Genomic DNA, 9,170 nt, shown 5'->3' with positions numbered 1-9,170 from the left:
GGTGGCATACTGGGGTGCGTTTTCGCATGTTACCTTCTATTCAGGTTGAGACCCCTATTGTAGTTCAGTGAATGTCACATAGTGTGGATATATATATGTATGGTCTAAATAGATATTGTGAGGTATCTACGGTGTATCTGCGTATCCGGTCACTGTATGGATTGTAGTTAGATTAGAACTTGCTCGTGGGCCTGACCCACTCTTCTATTATTCTTTACAGGTGTTCGTTAGTTCCAGGCTGCAGAGCTTGATCGTGCTGAGCAGATACAGTTGTTCACTCCACCGATGACATAGGAGTATATTTTGTGTGTAGACTTGGGTTTTGTTTCCCGTCTTTTGAGTTCAGTGGGTTATTTTAGGGGTCCACTAGATGGATTCCCGAGTTGTATTGGAGAACGATATGTGTTCGTGGTGAATCAGTTGTATCTGAAATATCGTATTCATCAATGGAGTTATTTTTCTGAGGTTTTCAAATATTGGATTACTCTTTTAGTTTTCATTTCAGCAAATTTTATTTATCTCTTTTGATATAATTATTCTGTGTTCGATTATTGCTAATTGTTTTGATATCCTCGGGTAATCGGGCGTGGGCCTGGCCAACCCGCATCCAGAAATTTGGGGGTATCACATACGTCAAGTGTTCAACTCCCTGGCTTTAAATTCATTTTCCTTTTGTTTCATGAGAATATATATACATTGTGATTCTTATGGAGAGCGTATACATGCAGATTTTATTAGGAGTGCTGGTAGTGCAGTCATGCAAACTTTGTTTGGCACTTCCTCTCAAACTTCACAGATCAATTTGCTCTCCTCGGTTTCAAGAATGAGATCAAGCCTGATCCAAACAATGTATTGGGTAGTAATTGGAGCAGAACTACCAACTTCTATAGTTGGCTTGGTGTGACCAAACAAAGAGTCACAGCTTTGGAGCTTCCTGGCATGGGACTACAAGGAACCATCTCTCCTTACGTTGCCAATCTCTCCTTTCTCGTGACTCTAGATCTTTCAAACAACAGTTTCCATGGCACTTTAACACACAAGATTGGATGTTTGGGTCATCTGAAAGATCTCATTTTAGATGAGAACAAGATGGAAGGACACTTGCCCCAAGTATTAAACCAATGCTGGAAGTTTGAAGTCCTGGGGATTTAATTTGAACGACAGATTCAGTGGAGTCATACCGGAAGAGTTGGGTACATTGTCCAACCTCTATTTTCTTGGTCTCGTGAGAAATGATTTCATGGGTACTATCCCATCCTCTCTAGGCTACATCTCAACATGGGAGGTATTGGCACTCGAATGCAATGCATTGACAGGTTCATTTCCTCATACTATCTTTAACATCTCTTCTTTGCGTACCATTTCTCTCACGAATAATAGCATCTTTGGTAGTCTTCCAATGGACATTTGCTTACTTTGTCCTCAACTCGAAGGACTTTCTCTTTCTTTCAACCATTTCGTGGCCAGATTCCAACCTCGATATCTCATTGTAGAGAGCTCAGAATATTGTCTCTTTCGTATACTAGATTCGAGGGAAAAATACCAAGAGACATTGGGAATCTACAAACACTAGAGATTTTTTATCTTGGTAAGAACAACTTAACAGGTACGATTCCCCCTATCCTTCGTAACATTTCAAGTTTACTTGGGTTTGAGATTGGAAAGAATCACCTTCAAGGAGAGATTCCTTAGGAGATCTCATAACTTTCAAATTTAAGGGTACTGAACTTACTTACAGATAATCTCACTAGTAGTATTCCGGAGCAAATGTTTAACATGTTTTCTCTGCAATTCCTTGACCTGCCTTTCAATACTCTTGATAGAAATCTGCCGTCAACTATTGGTTTGTGGCTTCCTAATCTTGAAGAATTAAATCTAGAAGACAATCAGTTGGGTGGAAACATCCCCTTGTATTTATTTAACTCTTCTAAGCTCACAAGACTGTCGCTGGCTTACAACTTATTTACTGGACCAATACCTCCTAGCTTAGGCAACTTACATCTCCTTAGATCACTCAATATGCAAAAAATCGTCTCACGGGAGAAAATAGAAATGGGGAAATTACCTTTCTCACTGCTCTGACAAACTACAAATCTTTGGAAATTACACTACAACATATCAGGCTTTTACAAGCGCTTTTTAGAAGAACGCTGGTATAGGTGAACTAATACCAGCGCTCTTCTTAGGAGCGCTGGTATAGGTGTAATCATACCAGCGCTTTAGCAAAAAGCGCTGGTATAGGGGTAATCATACCAGCACTCCTAAAAGGAGCATGTGGGAGAAGCTTCCCTAGAACAAGCTTACCAGCAAGAACCTTACCCTCCATAGTCCCATTCCCTATATGAATTCTGCTGGTATAGGTGTAATCATACCAGTGCTTTAACAAAAAGCGCTAGTATAGGGGTAGTAGTTATACCAGCACTTTAAAAAAAGGGAAAATTACATAAAAATGGAGTCAAAGTTCCATATTTACTTAGAGGCTGAGTCAAAGTTCCATATTTCTCTAAAATGGATTGCTGAGGTGGCACATGGTTTTTTACTGTTTAGAAATTGTGGTGCCTAAAATACCCTTCCGCGAAGGTACTACTTTTTCTTCGAAGGTACTACTTTTTTGAACTGAAGGTATTACTTTTTGGTGTCCAGGTACCATGTTTTTTAAACACTCGCGAAGGTACTACTTTTTCTTCGAAAGTACTATTTTTTTGAACTGAAGGTACTACTTTTTTGAATTGAAGGTACTACTTTTTTGTTAGGGAAGGGCATTTTAGGCACCACAATTTTCTAAACAGTAAAAAACCATGTGCCACCTCAGCAATCCATTTTAGAGAAATATGGAACTTTGACTCAATCTCTAAGTAAATATGGAACTTTAACTCCATTTATATGTAATTTTCCCTTAAAAAAAAGCGCTGGTAATGGCCCTTCCATTCCCTACCTTTTTTCTCCTTCCCTCCAATTTTTCTTTTCCCTCCACTTTTTCTTTTCCCTCCACTTTTTTTTTCCCTTCCCACCACTTTTTCCCTCCACTGTAGAATATTTGGGGCCTTTTACTACGTCATTTTTTTTTTGGGGCCATTAACATTGTATTCACTTTCCCATTTCATTTTGCAAGCCCTAACACTCTCTCTCCTTCCATCACAGCTCTCTCTCCTTTCATCACCGGTCTCGCCCGATCTTGTAATCCGTTTTGTTTTCCATCACAGCTCTCTCTCCTTCCATCACCGATCATCACAGCTCTCTCCCCTTCCATCAGTCAGCGTTCCAAAACCCGAATTTTAATCAGAAACCAACGCTCTAAAACTGGTGACTTGGTTTAAAGAGACAAAGTCATTGCTACTGCACACAGAGAGAGAGATAGAGTCATCGTTGGGGGTTTCCAAAATCTCGTCTACACTAACAGATCGGAGCAGAATTTTTTTAGGTTAGTAACTATTCGCCTTTTGATTTTGATTATTGTGTAGATCACTGTACCAAAGATTGTTGTTATTCTGGTGATAATATTGAGTAAATTTAGTGTTTTATGTGGATTTGTTATTTTAAGTGTTTTAGTTTTCAGATTGCATTTGTGAATTTTATGCTAGATTTAAGGGTTACATGTGTTTAGTGCACTTTCAATGGCGTAATTATCTCTCTATACACACATAGATCAGGTTGTTTCCTTTTACTTTTCACCTTATCTGTTACGAATTTCGTTTGAATCTGTTTGGCAAAAATTTAATCTCTTTGCTTGAAATCTGTTGAACTTGTAAGGGAATATTAAATTTAATCTATTTTCATATATTATGTTGTGTTTGGAGCATAAATTCTTTTGGCTGTTGAAATTATTGCTTTAATTCAAACTTTTAATTATTCTTATTTTTATTTTTGCCGTTTTAATTCATAATTGCTGTTTTACAGGAGTGGTTCAGTTTTTTGAATATCTTGCAACTGAGCGTCTTCCTTGCTTTGCCTGTTCTCTGTCTTTAATCTCTCGGCTTTCTTCAAGCAGAGTCTTCCTTCGCATCTTCAAGAGCACAAGTCAGGTATGAAAGTCATTTTTCTGCATCTTGCTTGGAAACTTTTGGTTATGAAGGCCCCTGCAACATCAGTAAATGGAATTTTGGTGTCCTACGACAACCATTGAACATCAAATGTGTTCCCAAACTCCAGAATGTCAGGCCTTAGAGTTGTCTAAATTGTTGTCTGATAAAATTGTGTTTGACCATATATAGTATGCAAAACATTTTTTTATAAAAAACTATTTTAAAAAACTATCTTCTTTTTGCTTTTGTGTTACAAACAAATCTAAAAGAAAATGTCACATTCAAATAAATTTTTGTGTAGAGCAATTTCAAACAAATAAATAGTCATTTGTATGCTGGTTTTTTAAAAAAAAAATTTGTATGTGAATTTCCTGTATCAACTTTTTTGTATGCTGGTAAAAAAAAAATAAATTCAGACCAACAGTTGGCTAACCCTCCTTATGTTCATGAGTATTTGCTCCACTCATGAATCATGGCAAGGTTGTTGTACGACTGCAATTTACACCCTGACCTAGATTTGTGCTAATGAAAACTTAGAAACATAAATTAATCTTTCAACAGGATCACTGCCAATGTTAGAAGTAATATGGTAACAAACTCTTACGTCTCTTTCAAATTTACCTCTTGAGTTACATTTTATATACTAGACTTCTGTTTTGTAGAAGTTTGTTTCAGATTGGTTTGCAATGGAGGCATTGTTATGCTTTCATGACGCCTAAAATACATTGCTAATGTCTTGTAATGGCTTTTTGTTATGGCAGGTATGATCTAGCAAGGGGAGTTGAAATAGGAAATAAGGATGTAAAGCTTGAATACCTGGAAGAAGCATTCACAACATCCAACTAGATAGTTCAGATTTACAAAGTCAAACCACCAAATAATAGGTGGTGATTAACATAACCCCTCCTCCCTTTTATACAGGACAGAAGGAACATGGTTGATGAATTTTGAGAGCTTCTTTAGTCTAAGAACTATTTAGAGATATACACATTTTGCCATTGAGTTTGTGTTGTTAACATTCGAGGCTTATATTTATTTGCTGGAATCCTTTATGTTGAAAATTTTATATTGCCTCCTTGCCTAATATTTATCAAGTCTTTTGATCAAGTAAATGCCCAGATAATTGACTTCTTGGGACGATGTAAGTGACTGGCTTAGTAGATCATAAAGTCAAGATTGGGCATTGGACCATTTCCTCTATAAAGGAGAGCTTCTTAAGATGAAACTAGATAACTATTCTCGTAAACAAATGAATTTGTGTTGGGTCTTCATGATTTTCCTTGTTATGTATTGGTGTCTCAATTTTAGTTTTCATTTACTTATTTTTCTGCTTAAGTTTTTATTTTTATTTTTTGTTCTTGTTGCTCTTGCTCTATTTTTTTTTTTTTTTTAAATCTGATTTATATATCATATATGCAATTTCAGGGGCTGGATTTCAATTCAAAAGCAAGTATTTGTTTGGGAAAGTAAATATTCAGATCAAGCTTGTAGAGGGTGACTCCTTTCTATGTGAGTTTCAATTTTCAACTATTATTTTTCATGAATAAAATTATATTTATACACACAAACATATACACGAACTGGGTTTAATGCAATTATAGTTTTGGTACATTATGTCATTCAATGCATTTATTTAAGTGTTCAGTTGCAGAAAATAGAAAACTTGACATTGTTTAAATTCAAGAACTAGGGTAGTCTTAGCTGGCTGTTCCTTTCAGCTTGTGAATTGGATTAAATTCCATTTATTTTTCACATTTAAAGCCTTGAACCATTCATTTCCTCCCAAAAAAAAAAAAAGAAGAAGATGATGACCAGTTTTGCTTTACTCTTTTATTTCATTGGGTCAAATATATTTCTTGTAAAATTAGAAGATTATCACTCTCTAATTTGCTTTATGTTGATTGGTAATTGACTGTGACATTGATGATGATGATGACCAGTTTTGCTTTACTCTTTTTTGAGCTGTTGATGTTGATATTTTGTTTTTGGTTTTGATGTGTGCAGATGTCATCAGATGGCTCGAATCACAACGAGTTCGATTTTGGCTCCCTATTTTGTTTGTGGCTTTGGTATTTTCTTTCAAGAATATTGCAGTATCTCAATTAGTTGATAGAGTAATTTATAGTAGTGATAAAATAATTATGATGATTTCAGCAACTTTTTATTGAATGGCGTTTTTGATCTCTCTCTCTCTCCTCTAGTTTGGATTGGACTCTTTGCAGGGCTCTTCAAATCATCTAATGCTAAGGACTGACTCTTGATTAATTCAGGACAACTTCATTTACATCCCCATCTACCTTGACTTTAATGTGTTTAAGGACATAATGTGTTTTAAGTATTATTTCTTTAATTCATTGCATGTATTTTGTTTGTATTTTGTTCACAAATATTAGAAAAAAGAAAGTTTGAAGTTTGATGAGTTCTTTTGAAGAAACTTGTGGTTGTGTTCTTTAATTCGTTGCATGTATTTTGTTTGTATTTTGGTTTCCACTAAACAAGGGTCATGACCATAAAAGAGATCCATGTGTAGTTTTCAATGTGTTGGATTCAATGCTGAAGGGTAGCTTAGAGCGGTTGAAAACAATGAGGTTAGCTTTTGCCTATGTTGTTTTGGTTGGTTTGGATGGTAGATTAGTGCAGCTTTCTTGTAATTTTTTACTGGAGTTGCCGAGTTGTTATGGAAGCAACCAGATAGCTGTAGCAATCCTTCTTGTTTTGAAAGTGAAGTTGAAAAAATGCTACTTAACTATTTTACATCTTTCCTGCCTATTTTTTTAGTACTTCCCTTTTTAGTTTTTAGTTTCAAATTGCTGCTGAGTCTAAAAGCTCCAATTGATTCTTGTAATTTCTCAAATTGGTAAAAGTAGAAACTCTGTTTGCAAGTAGTTGTGGAATCATAGCCATAGACTTCAATGACCTTTGAGAAATAGCGTTATCTCAAAATAACCTCAAATTCCTTATGAAGTAAGATGTAAAAGTGCAAAACAAAAAATAACATTTATATGCTTTTTGTGGCATTATCTTATCCCCTATCTCCAGATATATTTTCTCTTGATGACCGTTGTAAACATTTGCCAGACAAAGAGAGAACTGAAATCAATGAGCAACTTGATCCGAGGGCCAGGTTTATGCTATGCTGCTTAAGTTTGATTATTTCATAAAATAATGCGGGTTTTCAAGATGAGGTTGCTTTTGCCATTTGGGTGTGTCAATCAATTGTTTAATATCCTGAAGATTTTTCTTTTTTAGTATCCTTGAGGTATGATTATTAGTTTTTTCTATTTTTATTTTTATAATTATCAAGATGGACTTACTTTTCCCCTGGATAACAAAATCCTTAAATTGTTTTCGGATTTCTTTACCATTCTCGTCTAAAAATTAAAGTTGGTGTACTCCAATATTCCAATAGTTCATACATCAAAAGAAATATCCCGAATTTCCTGGGAAAAGTTCATATATTTAATTTCTTAAAGTTCTCATTTTCTCAACAAAAATCAAAAGGATCATGATTTTCCTTACAGAAGTATTTTTATTTGCAAGATGATTTTACTTTAAAATTAATTTTCACAACATTTTTTCTACCTTTAAAATGTTTTTTAATGCCAAAATCTGTCTGGTGGATATTTTTTACTTCATATTCTTCTCACTGCATTCCTGAATCTGCCCAAGTTCAGTGTTGTTTGATGCAAATTGTTTTTCAGCAATAGCAGGACTTTATCTGTTCTCCTACGTCATCGTTCCTAAATCATGTCCTTTATATAACTGCAGTTTGCTGGCCTCTTGAATCCTATTCATTTTTATTTTCTTCATATTGTTTGAACTATTTCCTTATATTGTTTTGGGTTTCATGCAGTGATGGGATGAATGGTTACATATCACTTTGTGTTGGAGACCCTTGCTCTCCAATTTTTAGGTCACCTATTGCAGGACTGGAAGATATTATGGATAATCAAGTCATGTAAGTTTCCAATAAATCAGAGATAATCTTTAAGTGGGTTAATTAAAATAAAATGCATCTTGGACTTCTTTTCCTTTTACTTTTTCTATTTTTAATTTTTTATCTCTTCTGTTACTTATCTGTTGTTCAGTTGTGCTATATACAGACTTCCAGATGCTCATAAACATATAGCTCGACCACCAGTCGGAGTTATATTCCCAATAAGGTATTTAGGTGACTATTTTTTACATTTTGTCGGACCATCTTCAGTATTTTGTTTTTGTCTCATCTTTTCTCCTCTGTTGTTCCTACTTCTTACAACCTTGTCATTGATGTATACATATTTAAAAATTTTCAACTCGTCTTACTACTGGTAAATCTAAATTCTTCATTTTATTCATGCTCATTTTTTGAACATTAACCATCTGAAGTTCCTTTTAAACATGTTCTCTTTATACGGAGGTGTTGGGGACCTACTTCCTGATATTTGTTGGTTGTGCTACGATGGTGGTGAATTTGGGAAGGACAAGGTGGTGACACTTCCGGGAATAACAATTGTTTGGGGACTGGTTGTGATGGTCTTATTTCGAGAATATTATTACATGGAGTCTCATTTGACGCAAATTCTCATGATTTGAGACATTATAATTTTTTTTTTTTTTTTTCGTGGGCCTGTTTTTGAGACATAGCTACACTCTATATCAAATTTCATTATTGCACCGTAATTCAATTTTTTTTTTTTTTTTTTTTTTTTTTTTTTTTTTTAAACTTTGATGTGGATTGGGTTTATCTCGTTAGTAAATTTTGTTTATGAATGGACTTGATGTTTGATTACAGGTTTAACTTGTGTTATATTGGATGACATTTAGTAGCCGTAAAGATATTTTAACAAAACCAATAAAGGAAAATATATATATATAAAATGACCTTTTACCAGCGCTTCTTAAAGAAGCACTGGTATGGGGGGGGGGGGAAAACTTAAAATGACGCTTTACCAGCGCTTTCCAAAAAGCGCTGGTAAATACTCTTCACCAGCGCTTTTTCAGAAAGCGCTGGTAAAGTCCTTTTACCAGCGCTTTTCCAGAAAGCGCTGGCATAGAGTATTTACCAGCACTTTATGATAAAGTGCTGGTAAATACTCTATGCCAGCGCTTTCTGGAAAAGCGCTGGTAAAAGCCTATCGACACTAGATTTATCAGTGCTTTTTAGGA

General features: G+C 35.0%; 1 long non-coding RNA gene across 9 annotated transcripts; it reads left to right on the top strand.

Moving 5' to 3' along the window:
* The first annotated feature begins 3,056 nt into the window (after window positions 1-3,056).
* LOC132271739 (uncharacterized) lies at window positions 3,057-8,684 on the top strand. Of its 9 annotated transcripts, none has more exons than XR_009469799.1 (7): window positions 3,058-3,421; window positions 3,898-4,022; window positions 4,784-4,906; window positions 5,448-5,531; window positions 6,027-7,980; window positions 8,126-8,185; window positions 8,422-8,684. It is a non-coding gene; the product is annotated as an uncharacterized LOC132271739 (long non-coding RNA). The 9 variants fall into 9 exon arrangements; XR_009469800.1 differs by having other exon boundaries at window positions 3,068-3,421; window positions 6,027-6,091; window positions 7,876-7,980; window positions 8,111-8,684; XR_009469797.1 differs by having other exon boundaries at window positions 3,069-3,421; window positions 6,027-6,091; window positions 7,876-7,980; window positions 8,126-8,684.
* The last annotated feature ends 486 nt before the right edge of the window (window positions 8,685-9,170 follow it).

The sequence above is a fragment of the Cornus florida genome, unplaced genomic scaffold (genome assembly GCF_030987335.1).
Source record: "Cornus florida cultivar Cherokee Brave unplaced genomic scaffold, ASM3098733v1 CherokeeBrave_3.0.0_Hap2_Chr08, whole genome shotgun sequence".
NCBI classification, from domain to species: domain Eukaryota; kingdom Viridiplantae; phylum Streptophyta; class Magnoliopsida; order Cornales; family Cornaceae; genus Cornus; species Cornus florida.
Note: the sequence above shows the minus strand (reverse complement) of the source record. Positions and strands in the feature narration are given on the sequence as shown.